At 43.1% G+C, this 25,484-nt stretch overlaps 1 long non-coding RNA gene across 1 annotated transcript in view; it reads left to right on the top strand.

Moving 5' to 3' along the window:
• Positions 1–22,353, top strand: part of LOC144770617 (uncharacterized) — a 540,190-nt gene extending 517,837 nt beyond the window's left edge. The window contains exon 3 of the long non-coding RNA XR_013598956.1: positions 21,950–22,353. This is a non-coding gene — a long non-coding RNA (uncharacterized LOC144770617). The remainder of the gene's footprint in view (positions 1–21,949) is intronic.
• Positions 22,354–25,484: the final 3,131 nt, after the last annotated feature.

The raw sequence follows: 25,484 nt of genomic DNA, 5'->3' as shown, positions 1-25,484 counted from the left end.
CAAGATTCTCAGACTGGTGCTGCTCTGGATTGTTTTATTTTCAAGCGTACGGTTCAGGGCATGGGCAATATTTATAGTGGTGGCTTTTTAAAATGGGAGCCGGGATTTGGAAGGAGATCTTGCCATGGTGTTCTCTCGCGAGATCTCACTTCTGCAGGGAACTTCAGCGCGTCTGTCAAACCGGGAGTGTAGTGCATTGGAAGTGCATAGTTAGTCTTTCTCTGCTAATCTGCAACTCGAGCAAATTACATGACATGCTGCACAAGGAAGATATGATTTAAATAGTAACAAAAATATACATAACTCTGCATTAACCTTGTGCCATAATTGTAAATGTAAATCCATATTTGTAAAGCGCGAACTATTCACCCTTATGGGTCTCAGGGCACTGAGGGTCCTTGTGGAAATTAAGTGACCTATTGCCCAGAGTCATATGGTGCTGAGCTGAGCTGCCGCTGGAGCCAGGGATCGAACCGTTAACCCTGTGCTCCGAAGTCAGCTGCCCTGGCTGCTGCACCACACCTCACCTCCACACCTCTGCCATAACACCAGTATGTGAGATGGTATTTTAACATGAGTACAACCTAAACACATATATTTTTTACCAAGTCCCTAGTGTATCTTTTGGCCCCAGATGCCAGGGACAACTGAACATGAGCCTTAGAATAGTGTCTCTTTGAAGGATGACTTGTAAGCTAGTGTCTCTGTCACTGGGCATAGTGTCTCCGCTCCTGGGGAACCTCTATATCATAATATCATGTACTGGCATTTAATGACGGAAGAGTATTGTCTTTGACACTAGGCATGCTCTGCAAAAGGACAGGGGAGAAATGCTAAACATGAACTGTTCCTTTGGATAGTGTCTCAGGCACTAGGTAGCATCTCTGGGTAGTGTCTCAGACAACGTCCTTGGCACCTGACATCGGTTGATGGGTATGGCTCAAGAGATGTCTTGAGGAGCCACGACCACAAGGGAGGAATGGTTTCTGTTGAATTTTAGGAGTATGGTGCACAGTGGGATTGTTTACAGCAGGGCCAACAGGAACTGTTGCAAAAGTGGGTAGGGTTGTCCTATGGATCTTTTACCTCATTGGTGAGAGAGGAGCGAGGAGTCACCCCAGCCACTAGCTGGTGAAAACCATAAACATGGCACCACAAGGCACTCTCCTCAGAACACTTTCAGGGCCTGTGGAAGAACAGAAGAAGACTGGATCCTCCTTGCTGTGACCTGAGAGGAGACCTAAAAGACTGGATCTTCTCCTTGTTGTACCAGGACAAGGAAATTGCCTCAAAGGGTCCGTACGCTGACCTTCTGTGTGGTTACAGGGACACAATAGACTGCAAGAGGACTTTCCTAAATTGACCTGTACCAACTGTACCTTACTGGTTACTTCTGCTGGAGTGTTGGCCCAGAATTACAGTCTCTGAGGTATTGGGAATCTTAGAGACCCAGAAATCCTGAAGAGCTGGGACATTTGTATGACTTAGAAGACTTCTAGAGCTATCAGGGGACCTAGCAGCAAAGATGTCCGATGTTGATGCACCTTCTTCAGAAACAGCTTGAGGCTTACCTCAGCTGGAGGATTTTGAGCTCCTTAAAAAGATTAAGTCAGAACTTAAAATCTTGACTGGAGAGAACCCACTTGGTGTATCCGAACCACAGACCATCATGGTCAGCCTGAAAGAGCACCTTGGTCCAGGTTTATCACTTCCATACACAATTATTGGTGCTTAGGGGTTTTCGGTACTACTTTTACTTAACATTTTGACACTTCTCCCCTTATTGGATTTTTGTCAATCTGCTGTTTTATTTATTAAAATGGACCATATTTATTAATTTGATTTGGGATTTTTATTGTTTAATGTTTTGCCTATATTGCTAATTTGGTACTGCATAAATACTTTATACATTACCTTAAGTTAAGTCTGTATGTTCTGTGCCATAGCTGCCAGGGGGGGTTAGCTCAGGTTCATTTAGTGACTTTTGAGGTTCACATTGACAGGGTGGTGTCATTATAGCATGAGAAGGGCAACCGTTTTCTCCAAATAATAATCCACCTTCTTAAATACGTTTTTCAAACTTTGAATCTCTTTCTCTCATTTTCCAAAGATTTTATTTGAGAAAGTCAATTATCAATATTCTTTTCTTCATTTATGCCTTTAAGTGGCAGCCACATACTTCCTCTTCCTCTTTAATATTTCCCTTTTCGTTAACTTTTCTGGACAGTACTTCTTGCAACAGAGGTCGAAGAACAGAGGATAAATTGACAAAAGTCCTAATCTACCTGCTTCTCTCTGAGATGCGAATATCTCCCGTTGATGGGTTGATTGCATCAGATCAACATTGACACTTGTTGATATGGCTGCAGGTTTGAGGTGTTTTATGAGAATGCAAATCATATTTTTCCCTGCAGTTTCATCATAGGGATGCTTGCAGCATTTGGAGTACTCACCGTAATAGCGGGGGAAGAACAGCTGATGTCCATTCTCACTCCCTTCTTATGGCTGGAAAGTGGAATGTCTAACCTGCCAGGAAAGTGGACTTCCTTAACTAGGTTTGATTGACCTGTACAGCCATTAGAACTAACTCATGTACTTGACTGAATGCAAGTGTAAAAGAGGAGGTTCCACACAGCCTGTTTTTTGGTTCATTAAAATGCTCACAAAAGAAAATCCTAGAACCAACCAGAGATTTCCTTCTTTCCACTGACTTTTTTCCAACTTTAATAGCTGAAGAGTAATTCTGTGCAGCTTCTGTTCTTCCTACCCATGAACACTTTTAAAGTGAAAAAGATGCACTAACATGATAACTTTTTTCTTTATGTAGTGCAATGTTTCCAAGATTCCAGAGCTTACTATCTAAGGTAAAGCTATATAATCTATGGGATACCTTCCTGAAAGAGCTCCTGTTCAATTTTCTTGACATGAATCCTTGTATGATTGAGATTTAATGGATACCCAGAGGACTCTTCAAGCCAGGCACTTTCATGGGAATAAGTAGATCATAGAACAAAATATTCAATTATGTCGATAAAACAATCAGTACAGCCAACAGTGATGTTGCACCCAGTGCAATCATAAGCAGGTTGATCAGTATAGCTATGTCAGCTATTAGAAGCTTGCAGATTGATGGGTTCCAGAGGGTCCTTGTTAGATCTCTCATCCTTAGATTGGTCTTCCCACAGATCCTTTGCCTTATTCCTCCATATTTTTCTGATTTTGTTTTTGTTGGCCTTAGGACTCTGTTTACTAAAGTGTGTGGGCTCACTTTTTAAAACATGGTAACATTGGCTTGTCCCAAGTTGGTATATTAAATGTACTTCTAAGTCCCTAGTACAGTGGTACTATATGAACGCAGTGGAACTAGTGGTCCTGCAACACTTGTCATGCCACCCACTTAAGTAGCCTTGCTATTGCAGCATGTGTGTGTAGTTTTAAACTGCCATTGCAACCTGGCAAAATAAACCTTTTGTCAAGCACAAACCTTCCTTTTTAAAAAATCTGTCACTCCTAAGGTATGCCCCATACAACCCACAAGACTGGGTGCAATTTATTGAAAAAGTAGGACCTGTAATTTTAAGTTTTTCATGCACTGGCAATAAAACACTCTTAATTTCATTTTTCACTACTACAAAGCCAACTTCTCCCATATGATAACATGGGAGGGACCTTATTACATAACTTTAAAATGAGAACAGATAAACAGTTTGTTTGGTGTCTTTCGATTTGTAACCGAAAATCCTCTTTATTATGAAGTCGGATTTTTGGTTAGAATTCTGAAACTGCTACTCGTAGAAAGTTGGCCTTTTTCGTGCCTTAGCTATTTAGTACTTCCAGCTTCTCTCCGGGTCACATGGCTGGGTGCAGTTGGCAGTTGGACTTTTTGTGTTCCTCCTAGACAGCCACACACAATAGAGGGCTTAAGTGTGCCTTGATGAGCCCTCACTGCTGGAATGGAAAGGCAGAGTTAAGCACAGTCCCACTTACACCTGAAAAGGTTATGTCGTGCCTTCACACAAAGGATTGCATACTCCCTGCAGTTAGCCTGGAGCCAGGGCTTCTGAGGCAGGAAACTATTGCACTTCAAAGCGAAATCTCTAGAAGCTTCTCCCACTTTGAAGGAGTCACCAGGTATAAATATTGGACCTCAGACACCAACTCTTCAGTACACTTCTGGACCTGTGGAAGACTCTGCCAGGAAGAAGGACTGCTGTGCTGTTGAAGGGACTGCCATTGTGCTGGACTGGTGCCCTGAAGGACTAATGCCTGCTGTGCTGACCTGCTGCCTGCTGCCCTCTTGCCTGGGTGAGAAGTGCTGGACCTGCAACCTGAACTAGGGGGTAATCTGGACCACCAGAGTGATTAATCAACACCTGGACTCTGTAATTGTGAGTTCTGTCCCCAAGGATTGCCACCCCAGATCTGGGCCATTGGAAGGGAGCCTGAAGGTGCCCCGCCAGCCCATCTGTGGATCCAGATGAAATGACACATCTCATCTGTGAGGATACGTCCAGGGCAAGGACTCGGTATCAACTTTGCAGCCTCTTCGGAACTGCCGCTGCACGATGCATCTCCAATGCAGTCCCTTGCGTTGCAAATACGCTCCTCAAATGGCAGCCTCGACTATGATTCAAGACTTCGCATCAGAAGCCCTGCGGTCTCTTTGGTTCCCACTGGTGCGCAACACATACTCAACTTAGGACTTTACATTCCAAGCTTCTCTCTTTGATGGCCTCCTCAATGACAATGCATGACCTTGCATCACAGCCTCCCAGCTCCCCAGAAACAAAGCTGTGTTATGCTTCCCTGACCTGGACCTTGTATCGCCTTGGCTAAGCAGCGCATTTTTGACGCAGGACCTCTCAACTATCTGCAAACAGGATTTAAGTTACTATTATTCAGCTGCCCTAACTGGATCCCTGTAGCTGGCCCACACTCCATAATGGTAGTACTGAACATGTGACTTTGTCCTGCACAGTGCAACCAGAAAACCATAGTTGGAGCTTTGTGCTTTATGGTGCTATTTTCACTGAAATATTTAAATGTGCATGGCTCAGGTTCTACTAATTGGAAAAAGTAAACCTTAGCATTACATTATTTTTTAGTAGACTGCTCATATATATTCTAACAACAGGTATTCTTGATATGAAAGAGCTCAGTTACAGATTAAAGAAATAGACACTTGTTTATTTTGCTTTGAAGGTTATATAGCACAACGTTTATTTTTTAACTGGGAAGATATCTTCTGAAAATAGCTGCAATGAAACTGAGGAATCTGAAAGATACTTTCCTAAAAAATATATGAAATTCTCCTAAAAGATAATCATGAGAGAAATATTGGTCTTGCATAGATATTAGTATTAATTCATATGCAATCGAGATGAGGTTTTGTTTGAAATCATTTAGAGGATATAGACCAACCCAACAATCACTGGTATGCAATGATTCTAAGATTTAAGAAACCTCTTTAAAGTATTATGTTTTTTCTCCTGTGCTTTTTACTTTTAGATACTTTAATCTAGTAGGATAAGTTTGAACATTCATGGATGTACTTACTGCATGCTAATTTTACTGTCATCCATGGGAGCTCAATCAATGCACTCAGTATGTATTTAGAGTATCTTCCGTTTGGGCAGTTTGAAACCTTTGTATGAATAAAACAATAGCAACAGAATGGGGAAAGTTTTGAGGGTACGAGGAGAGTAGCCCCAAACTATACAGAATTAGGAACCAACTTAAAGAAGAAGAGTTTGGTACAAAAATGTAGATTTCTGCTGTGAAGGTAGTTTACCAATTACTACTATTCACGAAGAAGGACAAGCACTGACATAACTAATAGGTCTCTGTTGGAAATCTGGTTATTGGTTGAGGAGAATGAACCTCTACTCAAAGAGCAACCACAATATCTGTCAGGGTGATGATACACAAGTAAACCCCAAATTCACCTGTGCTTAACCCTGTGGTAGCTTGGCACAAAATCAGTCATGCTGCACTGAGAGGCAATGTGTAAGGTATTTATAGAGCACTTCAAACAGTAAGGAGGTGAACAAACAACGCAAGAAAAGTTCCATACCAATTTAGAAAAATGGTGCAAAATGAAATAAACTATTTGACACCAAAGTGATAAAAATACAATCAGTAGAACTGGGGATATGTAATGCCAATTTGTTTTGTAAATGTAGTGCCTAGAAGCAGAAAGCCATGGTTATCTGGTCATGCCAGACTAGGACAAAGTCACACGTTCTGGCTGATGGAGCAGAGGCCCGATAAGGGACCCTGTTAGGCCCTCTGAACAAGAGTATCTTAAATTCTGGTTGTGGAGACTTGAGAGATCCTGTGTCGAGGACGAGTCCTCCAGAGGAGTTTCTGAGGAGGTGCAAGGCTACAATGCAAGGTACTGAGTTATTTTCAAGGATGCCATCAACAAGGGGCTTGCGATGAGAAGTCCTGTTTTGAAGATGTGTTGCACACCATCTCTGTCTAAAAAAGTTGGAGGGCTGCAATGCGGAGTCCTGTGTTATGGAGGATACCATCAGCTAGGTGCCTGTGCTGGATAGGTCTTAACTGGGTATACATCACGCAGTGGTGGTTCCAAGGAGACTGCGGGCTGCGATGTGAGGTTTCATCATTTGGAATGCGTTGCACTGTGGTGGTTCCGGAGAAGTTTCGAAGAGATGCATTGCTCTGCATAGGTTCTACACACAGGACCACAGCTTGGCTTGCATACCACACTCAGGCCCACTTCCAAGGGTCCAGCACTGGGGCGACACCACTTATGGGGGTAGGATTCACAGCAGACAGAATCCAGGTACTGGGTTCAAGGTGGTTGGAGCCTTCTGTTCCTGAGGCTGTGGTCAGGAGACCAGCCAACTATCCCTTGGAATCATTCTGGTGGTCCTGGGTTTAAGATGCAGGTCCTCGGGCAGCAAGGTAACTGAGGAGCAGTCATTCTTGCAGAGCACTCCTTTTGAGTCTTAAAAGGTCCAGAGGTGTACTGAATAGTTAGGTCTGAGGGTCCATTATTCGTACCTGGTGCCTGGTGAAGTAGGAGAAGGTTCTGCAGGGTTCCAGCACCAGGGGTGCATTCAAATTTCGACTTGTGTGTCCTGGCCCCAGAGTGTCTGGGGTCACATTAGACTAGTGGCAAACCCTTTGTGTGTGTACTCAGGCAGAGCCTTTGTGATGTGCAAGTGTAGTAGGTGACAGGACTTTCCCCTCATCAAGTCAGAGATGGCCATCCTCCCAGCACATAAGGGCATTCCCTTTGTTTTACTGTCTGGAAGCAATACACAAAGGCCAACTGCCATCTACACCTAGCCATGTGACCCAGTGAACAGGCTGCAGACACCAAATAGTTAGGATAAAAAAATTCCAACTTTACCATTAAAGAGGGCTTTAAATTACATTTATTTGCACACCAAACTGGATATGACTACCTGCTCACAATTTAAAGTTATCACTTAATACATGTAAGAAGCTAACCCAGTGATATCTAATGGGAGAGGTGGGGGAAATCAGTAGTAAAAAACGAATTTGTGTTTTTCACTACCACAACATGTAAAACGTTAAAGTACATGTCCAACTTTTTAGATATACCACAACCTTCCCCTCTGGACTGAGTAGGGGCTACCTAGAGGTGACTAAGGTGTATTAACAAAGGGAGGTTTGGGCATGGCAAGAGATTTATCTTGCCAGGTGGAAATGACAGTTCAAACCTGCACACGCTGGTTGCATTAGCAGACCTGAGACATGCTTAAAGGGCTCCTTAAATGGTAGCACAATAAGTGCTGCAGGGCCACTGGTAGTATCTAAATTAAAAGCCCTGGATACATGGAATGACACTTTACTGGGGTCTTACTAGTAAATGTCAATTGAATCTAAGTTAATTCCACCATGTCTGTAGGAAGAGAGCTCAAGCACTTTAGCAGTGCTAAGCAGTGGTAAAGTCGCAGGGTCCTATAAGCCAACAGAAATAGGTTAAGAAAACAACAGGGTGAAGCCAAAAGGTTTGGGGATGACCCTGCAGAAAAGGCCAAGTCCAACAGTTTCACTTTTCTTAAGCATTCAATGGCAAAACCTGGCTTTTTGTTAGGGGAATTGTTTGGCAATAGTTATGGACTTTTGTCACTAGCAGGTGTTCCAGAAAGAGAATGCAATAATTAAGCTACCCTTTGGACTACAACAATATGGAAGCTGGGAGTATGGTCCCCTTTGTTGGAGCTGTACTCACAAAAAGCTTTGTAATGAGTCAATTCAATATGTTTGTTTTGTGTTGAATGCAGGAGAGTCCCATGCAGGTAAGAAGGCAAAATTAATACTTTATTTAATTTTCCCTCATCGTCGTCTGCGTCGTCAGGCTGCTGGTGCTCTGGTGGAAGTACGACACCCACCTGTCAATGACACGTGACAGGTGGAGCAAAGACATTTTTAGAATGTGGTTTAAATGGTGAACTACTTTGGTTCAGGAAAAGTCCCTGGAGAATGTCAAAACACGTCAACCAGATACTTTCCAGATACTTGGAAGCAGGTAACCTTCTGCTGCGTCCCAAACTGGGTTTCGACCGGGCCAAGTGACTGAAACTGCCCCATTGGCAGTTGTGAAAGATTCCAGAAGGATTCTGGATGCAGGAAGTTCTCTGGCCGTGCTACTTTTAGATCTTAGCGCGGCCTTGGATACGGTGTACCACTGTATCTTAGACCAACGCCTCCAAAACATGGGCTTATCTGGAGTTGCTCTAAACTGGCTGCGATCCTTCCTGGAGGAAAGATATTTCCAAGTAGTTGAAGGTGAGGCCATTTCAAGCCCTCAGCCCCTCCACTGTGGGGTGCCCCAGGGCTCGTCACTGAGTCCAACTCTCTTTAATATTTACATGGCCCTCTTGCGGGTATCATCCTCCCTTTTGGGGTACAGATTGTCACTTATGCGGATGACACCCAATTGGTGGTCGCCTTGAACCATAATGACAGAGCCCCCATTCGTCTTGGCCCTTGCCTCGAAGAAGTGACTTGATGGATGCAAAACTCCCATTTAAAACTCAATGGAGAGAAGACCAAGCTTATGCTCCTTGGTAATTCCTCCCCTACTGAGGTAGCTTTTTCGTGGCCAGTATGTATGGGCCCTGCCCCGAACCCCAAACCGGAGATAAAGAGCCTTGGTTTCTGGCTAAACTTTGAGCTTTGCTTTAAATCTGAAGCTAGAAAAGTTGTTGCATCTTGCTTTGGCATACTAAGAATGCTGTGCAAAATACTCCCTTTGCTACCTGCTTAAGCAAGAAAGCTTGTAGTACAAGCACTTAATCTATCTTGCTTTGGACTACGGAAACAACCTGTATCTAGTCGCCCCATGCTCGCTCCTGGCTAAGCCTCAAACTATGCAAAATTGTGCTGCCAGGACACTCATAGGTACTCAGAGCTGCCAATCGGCTTCCGTGCGTGAAAGAGTCCAATTTAAAGCTCTGTGTGTTGCCCACAGGCTGATTGGAGGAAAAGGGACAGATATTATTTCCTCTTTGGTCCAGCCCTACCATGTAAACAGGCAACTATGCTCAGATTACCTTTTTCTGGCTCTCGTCCCCAGAATTAAGAAAGCTAAAAGCGGCGGCCGCCTCTTCTCCTACAATGACGCCAAGCTTCGGAACTCTCTCCCGCTTCAATTAAGGAAGGAACCCAAATATATGGCCTTCCGCAGGATGCTTAAAACTTGGCTGTTCCCTGAAGAACACCAGGGCTCTTCTCTGAATAACATCGCTGCTGCCTGATAATGCTCGCAGAGATGGGATGCCTCCAGGTAACCACGAGCTTTATAAATGCTGTTTCCATTTAATTTCATTTCATAAAGGTGGGACGCTAGATTCTTTACTGCTTATTATTAGGTTGGGAGAGGTATTCTAGGGTAGTTCCTGTAGAGCCAGACACTCGTTGTTATGTGCAATGCTTGGCTTTTACGGACCTCACTCCTCCCATGGAACACAGGAGCAGGCAGGTTCTGGCTGTGCCATGATAATTTAAACCCTCATCGAACAGACTGAGGCCAGTGATCATCAAAAGTAAAGTTCTGCAGAGGCAACGAATCCTAAGTATCAGAGAATGGATTTCAAAGGTACAGCCAGGGTTACAGAAGGACTTGCAGAGAGTCGGAATGAGTCGATGTTCCACACAGGCAGTCAGTGCTGAGAAACAAAATTAATGGGCAACCGACTGGTGAGATTAAAAGTTTCAGCTAGTAAATGTAAATGTGTAAATGTGCTGGATTTGTAAAGCGCACGGCTGCCCGTGAGCGTCCCGGCGCTTGCTTAGGGAACCCGTCCTGGTATTCCCCTGTGAGAAACCCCGGCAGGGTGTCCACAAGGTGAAAGCCAGGCATCCCGCCGCGAGGGGCCGTAGTGGAGATTAAGCAAGCTATTGCCCAGAGTCGCAGAGTGTGACCCCGTGAGTTGAGTAGGCACCAGAGCGAGAATTGTCGAGTCCGTGGAATTTTTGAGCCCGAGACCCGCCGAGGCGGGGATTCGAACCCTGGTCCACGGTCGATCTCAGCTTCTGGGTCTGCCGCCTCTAACCACTGAGCCACGCTTCTCCACCAGTCAACCAGCTAGGAAGGTGAAAGGCAATTAGCAGGCAGAACTACAGCAGAGGAACTCTGGGATAGCTGATGAGGAGTGAGTAGTTCCAAATGATGAAGTATTCAAGGAATGCACTGAATACTGACAGTGGCACTGGATTACATGCATCAGTTGTGAAGGCAAACATGCTTTTGATCATGTATTTTCAGAACAAGGAATGTCAGAAATCTGAATCAGGTTAAAAGCAAAGAGAGGTACACCTTAACTAATCAAGGGAAATAAGGTAAACTACCAAGAGTAAAAAACAAGTATTCCCTTCATCCACCATCCAATTATTTAGCACATAGATTTGAAATTCACAAACATATATTATTTATTAAAATCACATAAAAAAAACATCACAGTTACACAGTAAACAATTCGTAAAATATAAAATCACAAAAGCAATGACAATATCCTCAAAATTATAATAGTTCATGGAACAAAATTATGACCTGCATAATTGGGACAGACTAAAACAAACTAAATGACATAAAAATTATCAAATTTATGTGTACATCCAACTTTCTCTCTAAGACAATGTTTCTAATACATTCAAATAATTTGTATTTGGAAACAATTGAATACTCCGTAGGATTGTACTGTACGTTGCGTCGACGCGTTATGATGGTTCTTTTTTGATTATACCAGCTTTTTCAAGACAATTCACTATATGCTGTCTCCAAGGTTAGATATACTTGCAATTCCGATAGAAATACAGAGAGTTAAGATCACATTCCCAATAATGTTACAATTCTTCATTGTGGATTGCGTCTAATACATTAATTATATTTAAACAAATGGTATAATACCATGCATGCATTAATTGTTCAATGACAAGCAGTACTCTTCTTGTAACCCCAGATATTCTAAGATTAAATGCCGGGTAGCTGTCAAAAAAGGATCCTAATTACACCTTATATTCATACCTCCACCAAGGGTGGTGATTCAAATTGTCTATAAGGCTCAGTACCTGTTTATGCTGTAGCTTGTGGCTCCTCTATTTAATATACGGTGGCCCGGACAATATGTTAATGTCCTACAAAGATGAATTAATGTTTATTATATTATGGTTTATCTATATCAGCTATTCCATCAGTGTCTTTGATCTTATCTCTCAAGAGCTTACCTGTGATTCTAAGTTATTTTCCGTTCCTGTTGTTGCCATTTATAACGTCAGCAATTGATTATCCTGGTCAATTTATTGGTTTGTCCTTGCATTTAAAATCATGTGATCAAGCACTCTGTAAAGCAAGGATCCCACTTATTATCATGAATATTTTGTATTTCTATTTAATAGTGCCTGAGCTCCTATTTTTCAAATAAAGTTTCATTTACCTTAAGAGTTTGAACTGGTCAGTCCAAAGATATCACCCCTGACGATTTTCAAACTCTACGGCGTGTGGCCTTAACGATTATTTTGCCGCTATTTGAGGAAGAGAAAAGCCAGACAAAAACAGGACGGGAACAAATTAGACCCTCCATCCTAATTGGTGAGCATAACACAGCTTAAGTAGATTAACGTCGGTATCTATCAAGTGTTCCTTACCGCCCAAAGAATGTAGCGTCGGCCCCCGTTTTGGTCCGTGATTTTGGATTGTCATATAGATCCCATAGGTTGAACTCCTGCTTAAATATCCATGATTTAAACCTCCTATTGGTTTACCCGTAGCCTAATTATGTAAAGCGGCTGTGTCTTGTATCCCATTGGATGCGGGCTTCTTCCAATCACTTACATTCTAATATTGCTTTGCCCAGAGTGAATTTCTCCTCTAAGGGATTGCCTGGATGTTAATTGCCGTGAGCCCATCTCTACTATTGGCTCGAATTAAGCACTTCCGGGTTCCAACTGGCTCAGTGTTTCCTATTGGCTGTTGCTATAGTGTCTGTTTATCAACAGATATGTTTAAAGCAGACCCCCTGTGTTTTGATCTGGATCGAGAAAAATGACGCTGAACTGGGTCATTTATTGACTATAATCTGTATGCCTGAACTATTTAATATGCTCGCGGCATTTTCATTTATATGGTGCATTGCGATGTTGCATGATACTGCTCTTCCAATTTGAGTGCAATTTCATTTATAAAAGTTCTGATCTCCGATAGGTAACCAGCTTTTGGCGTCTTACTTCTCTGTGAATCTCGAATATAAATCCTAGTAAAGCCAATGTATATCAAGTGAATGGAAATACTATATATACATAGGATGACACTCTCTGTAGTTCTGAGTTCCATGCATTAAATTTAAAACATTTTAACATCTTTTGCCCAATTCATTATTACAAGGATCTCTTTTAGTTCCGATTTAAGATTTGGATTTTTGTTTCATCATCGGGTCCACTCTAAACTGAAATGCGCAAATTTAGGAAAGGGGACATCTAACTCTCAAGACAAGTTCTGCATCATATCCCTTACCCTATTGATCTTGTACTATTTTCGCCCAGTCTTCTCTTGTATTTAGCCCTGCCTCAACTGTGTTGAAGTAGCACATAAATCACTGTTCCCTTTTCTTGCGTTTAATTTCTGAATCTCCCCCTCGTCTATCAGTCCTAATTTTCTCTAGTATAAACCACTTGATTTCTTCACAGCTGTGTTTTTTCTCTCCATAATGATCAACTAATGGGGCATTTGTTTTATTGTTTCTTATTGCCGATTTATGTTCCACCACTCGTGTGCGGAGTTCCCTTCCGGTTTCTCCCACATATCCTATCCCACATGGGCAAATGAGGAGATAGATTAGATTCTTACTATGGCAATTATTTAGGGTTTTCGATTTAAGATTTTCCCCTGCATATGTCAATTCTTTTACTTCTAAACACAACGGGCATATTGAACATGTCCCACATTTGTAGTTGCCTGACGCCTGCCCTCCAAGTATTTTGGTTTGATTTTCTTTGGGGGTTTTATACGTTGACACAAGAGAGTTCCTTATTGTTCTATTTCTCCTGAAAGAGAACAAGGGTTTCTCTAATGGGGTCTCCGCATTGTAATTTAGAATTTTCCAGTTTCTATCAACAATGTTCTTAATTTGATTGCTTATATGCGAATATTGTGTAACAAAAACTACTCTATTTAGATTAGCTGTCTTCTTTTCCTTATTCTGATCAAGAAGACTGTCTCTGTCATAAAATCTTGCTCTTTTCAGTGAATTTTTAATTAATTTGTTGGGATATCCTCTTGCTTTGAGCTTTTTCTTGGTATTGTCTGCATGATAATAAAAATCCTCGAGGGATGTACAGTTGCGCCGCAACCTTAAAAATTCCCCAAAGGGAATATTGTCTTTTTGTGCCCGGGGATGATTACTGGTATATAACAAAAGTGAATTTTTATAAGTTGGTTTTGTGTAAAGTTCAACCTTTAAGGTTTCACCCTCACTTTTGATCTGAATATCTAAGAATTAAACCTTGTCTGTGCTACAGTGTGCTGTGAATCTAAGGTTTGGGTCGCCAAGATTAATCCACTCTAGGAAGGCTGTTAGGTCACTGCTGGCACCGTTCCATATAAATATGATGTCATCTATGAAACGGTGCCAGCATATGACGTTCTCGTAAAATGGTGCCATTTCATTGAAGATATGTTGTGACTCAAACTAACCTACATATAGGCACGCCAGGCTGGGGGCACATGTGGCCCCCATACTGGTCCCCTTTGTCTGTAAGTACAATTCCTCTTTAAATAGGAAAAAATTCCTCTTGAGGATTAACCGAATTCATGGCTGAATAAATTCCCTGTGTCCTGAGTCCAGGTCTGTCTGATAGAGCCCCAATTATGACATGGATGGTACTGTCCTGGGGGATGTTGGTATACAGGGCCTCAATATCCAGGGTGACCAGGATCTGGCTCACCCTGTTGAAGCCCTGCCCCTCAAATATGGATATAGCATGAGCTGTATCTTTGAGATACGATCTCTGTTTTTTTACCAGTGGTTTTAGAATGAAATCTACGTACCTACTAAGAGGTTCTAATAATGATCCTATGCCACTGATTATTGGTCTCATAGGGGGGGTCACTCAAATTTTTATGTATCTTCGGTAACCCGTACATAGCCGGTATCAAAGGATGGGATTTAGTCAGGTATTTATATTCATTCTCACAGAGCCACCCGTCCTCTCTCCCCTTTCTGAGCAGGGCATCTACCTCACATTTTAATATACTTAGTTCCGTGAATTTTCTCCGTTGGTAGTGCTCCTTGACATTTAGGAGGTCTCTCATCTTCTTCTCATATTTAATGTTGTCGAAAACAACCACGCCCCCGCCCTTGTCTGCCGGTTTTGTAGTTAGGTCATCACAATTTTGTAATGTAGTCAGGGCTGATCTTTGTTCTTTATTAAGGTTGTTAATACATTTTTTATTTGATTGATTTTTATTTAATGGTTTGATTTCTAGCTCTACCACTCTTTCGAAGGTCTCTACGTTTTTATCAACTAGATTGAGATGGGGTGCGAAGGTAGATTTGGGTTTAAAGCCTGTAATGCTAGGTTGTGCTGAATAAGTCTTATCCTCAAAAAATCTAATCAATCGGATTTTCCTTAAGAAGCCCTTTAGGTCACTCTCTAATTCAAATAGGTTAGGTGGATTTGTGGGAGCAAAATTAAAACCTTTCTGTAGAATGGCTTCCTCATCCTTACTGAGATTTCTACTAGAGAGGTTAAATATAGGGAATTCAATCATCTCAAGCATTGCTTGCTCCGAGTCACCAGGTATTCCTGTCCCCCGCTTGGAAGTTGATGGTTCCGTACTGGATCTTGACGGGTGTACCCCCTGAACCCCCTTTGTCCCCGAAACTGGCGTCTCCCTAAAAAATGTTCATGTTCATATTGGGGGCCACGCCTGCCTCCCTGCCTGTTCTCGTGCTCATCTTCGCTGCTAGACCCGGATGTCTCTGAGAAGGTGATCCTTTTATTGCCACCTCTAGAGTAGACTGGTCTCTGATATTGGGGCTTTTCCCATTTTTGTTCTTTCTTATTCGTGTAATAATCCTTATTTGTGTATGGATACACTCCCTCTGCCGAGTATCTCTCTATTTCTTTTTTAAACTTTTTTAGTTTTTTATTAGAGAGATATTCCCTGTAGCTATCTGCCTCTAGTTCAAGTTCCTCTAGTTTTTTCTTTGCATCATCTAGAGCCGTATTTTGTTTAAACTGATTTTCTAATTCATCTATCTCCTATTTCTAGCAGTTCCTAGGCTGTTTCTATGATTAAAATGACAGTCCCGGCTGCAGCGATTGGCAATTAATGTCCATGTTTCTACGAATTTAGGGTGTTCTACAAATAAGCCCGGCTCATTCCTTACTTGTAAGCCTATCGGGATTACCCCGGCTTTTAGATAATCTATAAGGAATTCCGCGTAAAGTTCCGTTCTAATTTGTTTTTTCTTTTAATTAAGAATCTTCACTAGTTCGTTCATGACTCGTGTTGTTTAGACCCTTTGATCCTCCCTTACTTGATTTTAAATTCATAAGTTTATTATACTGATCTTCGGAGAATCCAAAAGTTTTGAGTTTATCCATTTGGACTCGTTTGTGAACCCCTTGGTTATCTCAAGTGGATCCTATTCTTGTCTAATAAGTGAGACAAAATGTCTCTCCAGCCAACAGGCCGTACTGATATGGTTAAAAGCAAAGAGAGGTAACCCTTAACTAATCAAGGGAAATAAGGTAAACTACCAAGAGTAAAAAAAAAGTATTCCCTTGATCCACCATCCAATTATTTAGCACAGATATTTGAAATTCACAAACATATATTATTTATTAAAATCACATAATAAAAAACATCACAGTTACACAGTAAACAATTCGTAAAATATAAAATCACAAAAGCAATGACAATATTCTCAAAATTATAATAGTTCATGGAACAAAATGATGACCTGCATAATTGGGACAGACTAAAACAAACTAAATGACATAAAAATTATCAAATGTATGTGTACATCCAACTTTCTCTCTAAGACAATGTTTCTAATACATTAAAATAATTTGTATTTGGAAACAATAGAATACTTCATAGGATTGTACTGTACGTTGCGTCGACCGGCGTCGACGCAACGCAATCCACAATGAAGAATTGTAGCATTATTGGGATGTGATCTTAACTCTCTGTATTTCTATAGGAATTGCAAGAATATCTAACCTAGGAGACAGCATATAGTGAATTGTCTTGAAAAAGATGGTATAATCAAAAAAGAACCATCGAAATGCGTCGACGCAACGTACAGTACAATACTACGAAGTATTCAATTGTTTCCAAATACAAATTATTTGAATGTATTAGAAACATTGTCTTAGAGAGAAAGTTGGATGTACACATATATTTGATAATTTTTATGTCATTTAGTTTGTTTTAGTCTGCCCCAATTATGCAGGTCATAAATTTGTTCCATGAACTATTATAATTTTGAGGATATTGTCATTGCTTTTGTGATTTTATATTTTACGAATTGTTTACTGTATAACTGTGATGTTTTTTATTATGCGATTTTAATAAATAATATATGTTTGTGAATTTCAAATCTCTGTGCTAAATATTTGGATGGTGGATCAAGGGAACTACTTGTTTTTTACTCTTAGAAATCTGAATCAAACTGCCTGTTTGTTAGGCGGTGGTTCTGATCACCTGAGACTCCCTGATTTTTTCACTTTTTGAACACCTAATTTTTGAGCTTTTACTGTGGGAGGGCCTCATAAGCTGGGACTCACCCACGGTGAACTCATGATGAAACAGACTGCATGTGGATTGCACCAGTGTCCAACCTTGTGAGAGAAGGCCGCTGTGCTGCAGCTGGAGTAAGGTGCACTGGACTGGTTGCATGTAGACACGTGAGCGTATACGTGTGCACCCGTGTAAGAGCTGCAGGGGAGATTCCAGTCGTGCTTAGCCCAGGAGCAGGTACAGATAGAATGGTGTGGCAGGAATTATGCAGAGTCGGGTGTTGACATGAAATAGGCTTTATAATGGGGGGAGACACATGTGAGGGAAAGTCAGTGTGCTTTACTGTTTTCACTGTAGGAACACTCCAGTATCCTCCGATGAAGATGAGGACCACATGGGGTAGTTTCACTTCCCTAGGGCCTAAAGATTCCAGACACGCACCAAAGTACACTATAAGCTGTGTAAAAAGAAGTATTCTGCTGAGTCCAAAGCCATATCTGTACTGCTTATGGGTCATCCAGAAATGCCATATACCACTGACTGAGCTCATAACCAGAGCCTGGCTGGGTGTGACCCTGCCAGGCTGGATTCATTACCTTCCTCCCCAAGCTGTAGCATTATGGTCCTAGCCCTTCACGGCAAGCATTCCAAGGGCGAAAGTCTTCTCTCCAAGACAGAGATGGGATAGAGCTGCAGGTTATCCATCAGCAGCTGTCACCTGGTGCCAGGCATCAGTCCTGCTCCGGGCCATGAAGGGAGTAAGGAAAGAAGGGGGCTTTTCATAGACGATGTGGCATGAGCTCTCTGGACAGTGCCATTTTGAACTATCCCAGAGGCCTGTGCAGGGGAGAGCAGGGGCAGAGAGGTGAGGTGTCACTGCAGGATAGGGCAGAAGGGTCTTCCTGCCAGCCCCCTTCAAAATTCTTTTAAAAGGTCTTGCACTGGAAGAGGAGCTCTCTCTGGGGATTGTTCTTGCTGAGGAAGACTGGTGCTTGACCCTGGCACAATGGGTAGGTGGAAGGAGGAACCTTCTGACTGTCCAGGACCCTGGGCTGCACCTTGGGGGGAGTCCAGAGCCAGTGAGGAGAAGGCTCTGCGAAAGGAGAAGAAGAGAGGCCCAGTAGGAGAACCAGGTGAAAGGCTGGTGCAGGGAGCCAGTGAAGACAGCTCTCTGCTGAATTCATCCACTTGGAAGCCAGGAGGGTGGCGAACAGTGCTCCAGGTGGCTGGGGCTGGCCATCAGGAGCGAGAAGAGGCTAAAGTGGTGCAAATCGGTACCCTGGGGGCTGAGATATACACCCCGGAATGTAGGCGACCTTTCACCTCTAATGGGACCGATGATGAAGCGCGTTGGGCTCCGCCCTGGTCGTGCATGTGACCCCAGGGTGGGTCAGGACCCAGGGGCTGCCCGCAGTTGGAGAGCAAGTTGGGGAGCGTCATAACGCTCCCTGCGAAATTGCACCAAAGGGGGGGTGCCAGGAGCCCACCGTAGCCCCCTGACGATGCACACCGGAGGTAGGGAAGCGCCTTTGCGTCCCCCTCGAAGAGATAAGAGATCTCTGGGGCCCAGGATCCCCAGCTCCGGGCCCCGGTGACTGTGGTGAGGAGGAGGGTGTGTGCCGTCACGCATCCCCCCTGGCGGGAGAAGACAAAGATGGGAGGCGCCTCGCGTTCTCCACAAAGATTTCCCTGGGACCCGGGACCACAACCCCTGGCCCCAAAGAAAAGGTGGATGTCGGGGAGCGCTGTCGTGCCTGTGATGATTTCCCTTGAGGGGTCTGGGATTCCCAACTCTGGGCCCCGGTGTGAGGGGCCCGAAGCAGGAGGAAGGAGGGGAGAGTGCCGCCACACTCTCCCGAGGCCCCTCCCGACTGGTGGCATCATCCGCGTCTGCCTGAAGGAGCAGGCAGACCAGAATGAAGGTCCGGCACCTGTGGCACCACACAAGAGTGCTTGCCAGTCCGGGAGGCGGCAGGGGGCGCCGGGGGTGGGCTCCCCAAGCAGCTCTCCACCCATACCTGGACACAGGATGCCCAGGTGGGACCTTGCCCTGGAGAAGGCAGAACGCGGTGTGAGGCTGCCAGAGAAGGTAGCACGGCTCTCCCCAGAGCAGCGGGGAGACGCTATTTCAGAATAGCGACTCCCCGGCAAGTAAAGTGCAGAGAGCACGCCATAATACCTTGCAAGGCATACAGAAACCTGCAGGGAAGCCTGTTGGTTTCAGCGTGCGGTGGCCCCAGGAGGATGGGGCCATCGCTGTTGGTGTGTATACTGTATGGTCAGTATAAGATGCTCAGTTAGGGTTATGTGTAACTAGGGCAGGTTTTCTCGTTATAAATGCTTGTTGAGATAATGGGGTGAGTCGCCACTCGGAATGTGCCAGTGGGCAGGGCCCTCACTCCACGTTATGATCAACCTACTGCATTAGGGGGCAAGATGATGTGCATACATGGGAGTTTTGGTTCTAGTCTCCACCCCCTACGGGAGGGGTGGAAATGTTATGCAATGTCACAAAGTAATTCCAGCAGCTTATGTATATTTCTAAATTGTTGCATAGTATTGAGTAGTGCATGTGTGTAATAAATGTGCTCTTCTTTTTTATAAAGAAAAGTATAGACTGGATAATCAATTATTGAGTGTTATTTTTGCGTTCTGGTAATTGGCGATTACTAGCCCACACCACCTCCTTTGAGTAAGTCTTGGACTGCTCTGCAACGTTACCCTCTGAGAGTCAAGCGCTACAATGGGGTGTTTGGTTCCGAGTGAAGGACAAATATAGACATGTTATTTTTGCTGGCCTCACAGATACTGCCTCGTTTTTCAACACTTTTGTAATCCCAGAGGTGTACTTGAGGCAGCAAACAACTGAGTTGATCCTCTCATTGTATTCCTATTTAAGCACAACCTGAACATGTTCATTATACATAGACACAAATGTGCATTTGTTATAGATGCAGTGCAGGACGTCCACATTGAAGTACAAACACTAAGGCACTTGATCACCCCCTTACATCATCCAGAAAGTGTTGTGCTGTGCAGAACAACCTTCCAGATACTATAGAGGTTAATAGCTCTCAGGGCCGGACTGGGAACAGAAACTGGCCCTGGCAAACTGCTCAGCTGACCCCCCCTGGGGTGAGGGGAGTGCAGCTGAGCAGTTTGCAAAAGCCGGTTTCGGCCGATTTTGTTACAGGGGGCCGATATTTGCCGACCCCCGGTAACAAAAACGGCCCCCTGGGGCCCAAAACCGGCACCCACCCTAGCGGCCTACCGGGGAAACGCCCGGTGCCCGCTATGGGCAGTTCGGCCCTGCTAGCTCTGCCCCACAAGTGAATTGTGCAAACTGACTCTCCAGGAACTCTAGGAAATATCGGACACCATCAATTTACTTATTTCATGAACAGATGTCAGTCACTCTCACAACAGCACAACCTCACAGACTCACAAACCAGAAGGATAGAAAATACATTTTGGACTTGAATCGAGTCATTATGTGCACAATTACAATAATTATAATGGGTAATTGTGATGACACTACTTAGGCATTTACGATTCGGCCTACATCAACCAGTACAAAAATCAGGGCAATATCCTTGAGTATGGTGAGCTATGTGTCACCCCAAACAGTGAGCTCGCAGGCTACCATTGGCAGTCTCAGTATCGCAATCGAGTACAGTTTATTCCAAAAGACCTTCGACTAAGGGGCTCCCTTTGGCTGTCATTACAGTAAACACAATAGCTAATTATCACGTATGCCCTTGGATTACCCAATTAGTCCCAGTTTCTCCTATAAATTCCAGAGAAGGAATCATCCACATCTTCTCGATCAATACCCTGCACATCACAATTTGTTGTACTGCAGTCTCCTACCACCAGATCAAGGCTGACAGCTGCCTTAAAGTCTCTCCTGGTCCCTGAGAGGATGCTGGCGCCTTGAATCATCACACTATGCGGGCCTGTGTATCATTCTTCTGATCCCTCCTCTTCAGTGTCTGCATAAGTAGGCCACTCACGCTCATGTGAGATGGTGTTCGTTGATTATCTCTCATTTGCGAACATGGGACTTTTGGTATTATTATTGTGACTTTTACCATAAACTGAAATGAAATTCTATTTTGTTGTATGTTTTACTTTGATTCCATAACATAGAAAAACGTTTAAATATAAGCAAATACATTGATAATACTGCTCAGTGAACTCATTGTTAGCGGGTTGGGTAATTAGTGCATTCTCCAAAGTACTTCCCTGACAGATTAGAATTGGTATTCTTTGTATACCAGATGAGATGTGTCCTAGCAGCTAGAATTGACACCTTTGAAAGCTTGGGACCCAGGTCCAAATCCTACACTTAATTCTTAACTCAACATCGTGTGATTCTGGGCAAATCATTTAACATCCTGTGCTTAAAACTGCAAACTTTAATATGTGTGAAACGTATTTGTGTAATTCCCACTTGAGGTACACCGTTGTCGCTCAACACCCCCACGCACAATACACAGCACTCTGTGGCTTCATAACTAGGAACGCTCTGTAACAATACATACATCTGTGTCTCAGAATTGTAGGTTGCATTTTTATGTTTGTTCTTGCATTATTTAAGCTATTGATTTTGCCCTTTGCAGAGGAATGTGCCGTGAAAATGAAAGAAGGCAGAGTATAAAATACAAATATGTAATGCCCTTTCTTTGTTCTTCTTCACAGATTCCTTGACAAGTTGTTATCGTTTACCAAGATGGCGAGGTGTGAAGAAAGACACAGATAGCGGCTGGTGCAAAAGGCCTGTTTACCTCTTCGTCGTGTTTGACGTGCCAGCCATTTCCAATCGCGATGCAGATGCGGCCGCTCTCGGGATGGAAGTGTAAAGTTTACTTTCTCCGTCGGATCAATGTGGTTTTTAATCATTGCTTGGAGTCGATGAAGTTCAGAGGAGGCGTGTGATGGAAGAACTGGCATGTTGGCGTGTTGGGCTGCTCTGCTCTTCGGATTAGCCGGCTGCCTCGCCGAAGAGACCCCCCTTTGAAGGACAGCGGGCGAATGTGATGGATTTATCGTCGGAGATGAGCAAGCATGGGCGGAATCCAGTTAGTCACAAACTGGAAGATCAGAAGAAGGTAGGAATACCCGGGTGCTTTGCTTCAAATTTCTTTTGAAGACGCGCTTCAATTATACTCGTGAAGTAATTGCAATGGGCACCACGCGGGGCCGCAGCCGTCTATGCTGGATCGATAGTTAGTTCCAAATTGGCAATTTAAAATAATGGGCATTGTGCTGAAACCACGGCCTGCAGTTGTTTATTTCATTTGCTGATTTTCTAAAGCGCACTTAGTGTCCGAATTGTCTTCGCCCGGCTGTTAGATCAAACAATGGAGAGAAATGCGCTGCCGCTCTGTCATTCTGCTGGCTTGTTGCTGCCTGGCGGAGGGTTTATGTTTGCAACGCGCCTTTCTACATTGACAATTGTGTTTCCAGGGTCGCCTCTAAAGTCTGCATTGCCTCATTAAGTCTGTTTGGTTTTCATTAATTAGAGCCTTCCGCATAGGTTTTTGATGGCGCTGTAAGGAAGCAAGCTGGAAAGGTCCATCTTGACTCAGGACAGCATCCGAGGTCAGCTGGGGTCATGGCAAAAAAGAACCATCTACAGCAAAGCTTGCTTTAAATCTCAGAAGACTTAGTTATAGAAACAATTCTTGGAAAGTTTGAAGCGGGTGGGAACTCCTGTGATTAGCCGTCAGCGGTGCCTGAATAATCAATCAATCAATCAATAATGAATAATAAAAACTTCCTCCGACATTCATCAGTAATATATTTTTGCAGGTGTTCAGATAGAAATTGACATTTCGGCAGAGCTAATGGTCACTATTCATATTGTGCTGCAGCCCCCCTCATGCAGTGAAATGAAGAAGTCTGCATTTATTGCAGCTGTTCATCTAAATAGAGTAGTCCTTGGGGGACTCTGATGCGCTATGCGTGTATCAGATAGCCAGAGTAAGATGTTGTCTATTACAAGCATTGCACAGTTGGCTGTTGTGTTGGAAGCATCATGATTTGGTGAGATTGATTATTTACTTACATAGGTTGAAGGGCTGACCTTGGACATTATTGAAAAGTGAGGTTGTATCAAACAAATTGTCTCTTTTGCTGAAGTGTTATATTTAAGGAATCAGAACAGTGGTCGGTGGTCTAAGGTGTCGTTGCTTCAGTAAGAAATGTGACTTTTACTTGCTTAGCTTATGATTTGTGTATGTCGGTTGCATTTTCAGCCCTGTAGTACAGTTGTGCACAGATATCTGGAAAGCACATTCTTACTAAATGCAAGAAATAGTTTCCCTCAAGCTATGGAAACCTTTGGAGATGCATATATTTGTAGATATGGCACATCTTCACCCCTCGTGTTTTCATGGTGCAATGAGAGTTTTTTTGTGATGTCATTGGAGATGCTTTAATTTTTAGCTATGACACCTCTTTACATCTAATGCTTTCAATGTGCAGTAACACCAACAATCTCATTGTTGTACTGTACCTGTTCTCTGTATTTGGTGTGTGTGTGTCTATGAGGGAATCTCGAATTGCAGTAGCTGTTTCCTACCAGCTGTATTTTCATTTTGTTAATACATGCACTACTACTGCCAAACTCGTTTTTCTGAGTTATGATGGTGAAGGTTTGTAAATATTCACTTTACAAATGAAAGAACAACTGGGAGTGTCGAAGCTTGTTTGAAAATGTATATATATATAGTATGTATAATATATATATATATATATATATATGAACATATATATATATATATATATATATATATATATATATATATATATATATATATATATATATAAATATATATATACTAGCAGCCTGCCCCAGCGTTGCCTGGGGCAGAAAGGGGCTGGGGGCAGTACACCCGCTCCCGCCCGACCCCCTCCCGCCCAGACTCCCTCCCGCCCCCACTCCTCCCGCCTGTCCCTCTGTGCACACCCGCTCCCGCCCGCCCGCCCGCCCGCCTCCCGGCCTCCCGTCTCGATTTCAATAAATTACCTGAGCTGCGATCTTCACTTCACCGCCGCTCCTCTTCGCCATGACGTGCCCGCGCTCCTCACTTCACACCGCAGCTCCATGTCTCTCCGCCTCGTCATCACGCACGTCCTCATCACGCACGTCGCGGCCAGCGCTACGTCACGGCCAGAGCAGCGTCGCGGCCGGCGCTACTTCCAGGGCACTACTTCTTTTTTTAAAGTTATATTTATTAATGTACGTTTATTTTTTATTCTTTATAGCCTATGTCCATCTGCACACCCTGACAATTTCTACAATGTATCGGGTGTGTGGATTGGCGCTGTGGTTCCGGAGTTTACCTGGCTCAAAGGTGCGTGTTCTCTCTTTATAATAGTAGTATATATATATATATATATATATATATATATATTCACTGAAAAAACCATAGGTTATAGACCATATATAGTTAGGAATTAGCATTTAAAAAACCTTATTTTACTCACACAAAACCATTGAAATTCCATATATAGTTAGTTGCACTAACTATATATCGCGCACCCGCAATCCACTGCTGATGATGTCACATATTACATCATTCATGACATGGTCAGTGACATCACTGATGACATCACTGATGACATCTCAAATGACATCACTGATGACATCACTGATGACATCTCAAATGACATCACTGATGACATCTCACTTGACATCAATGATCACATCACTGATGATATCATTCATGTGATAATACAATGCATCTCCTCACACTGTAATATAACCTCCGTTATACCCAGTGTTAAATAGAGAGTATCATTTTTGAAACCATTGACACACCAATACTAGTTACTACATACGCACTCACTGATTCCTATGTCTACACACACATTCACTCATACAATCATTCATACATACAATCACTCATCTTTACAACACTATCATATGCACTCATACACCTATACAGACACTCACACTCTGCCACTCATCCATGGAGTTACTCACACACCTAGTCAGTCCTGAAAAGAATCAATCACACTTCCATTTTCTCATCTATACAGTTAAACACAGAACACCTAACATTTTTGAAACATATACTAACACATAGTTACTCTCTTATAGAATCACTGATACAAGTACACATTGATCTGCACAGAGTCACACACCTCCCAGCCAGCCATACACACACTCAGTCTCCCATACAAATACTTGTGCAACCAATCAATAACCCATATAGCTACTTATATA

This window comes from Lissotriton helveticus, chromosome 1_1 (assembly GCF_964261635.1).
Source record: "Lissotriton helveticus chromosome 1_1, aLisHel1.1, whole genome shotgun sequence".
In the NCBI taxonomy this organism is placed as follows: domain Eukaryota; kingdom Metazoa; phylum Chordata; class Amphibia; order Caudata; family Salamandridae; genus Lissotriton; species Lissotriton helveticus.
The sequence above is the reverse complement of the archived record's forward strand: the minus strand, read 5'-3'. Positions and strand labels throughout refer to the sequence as shown.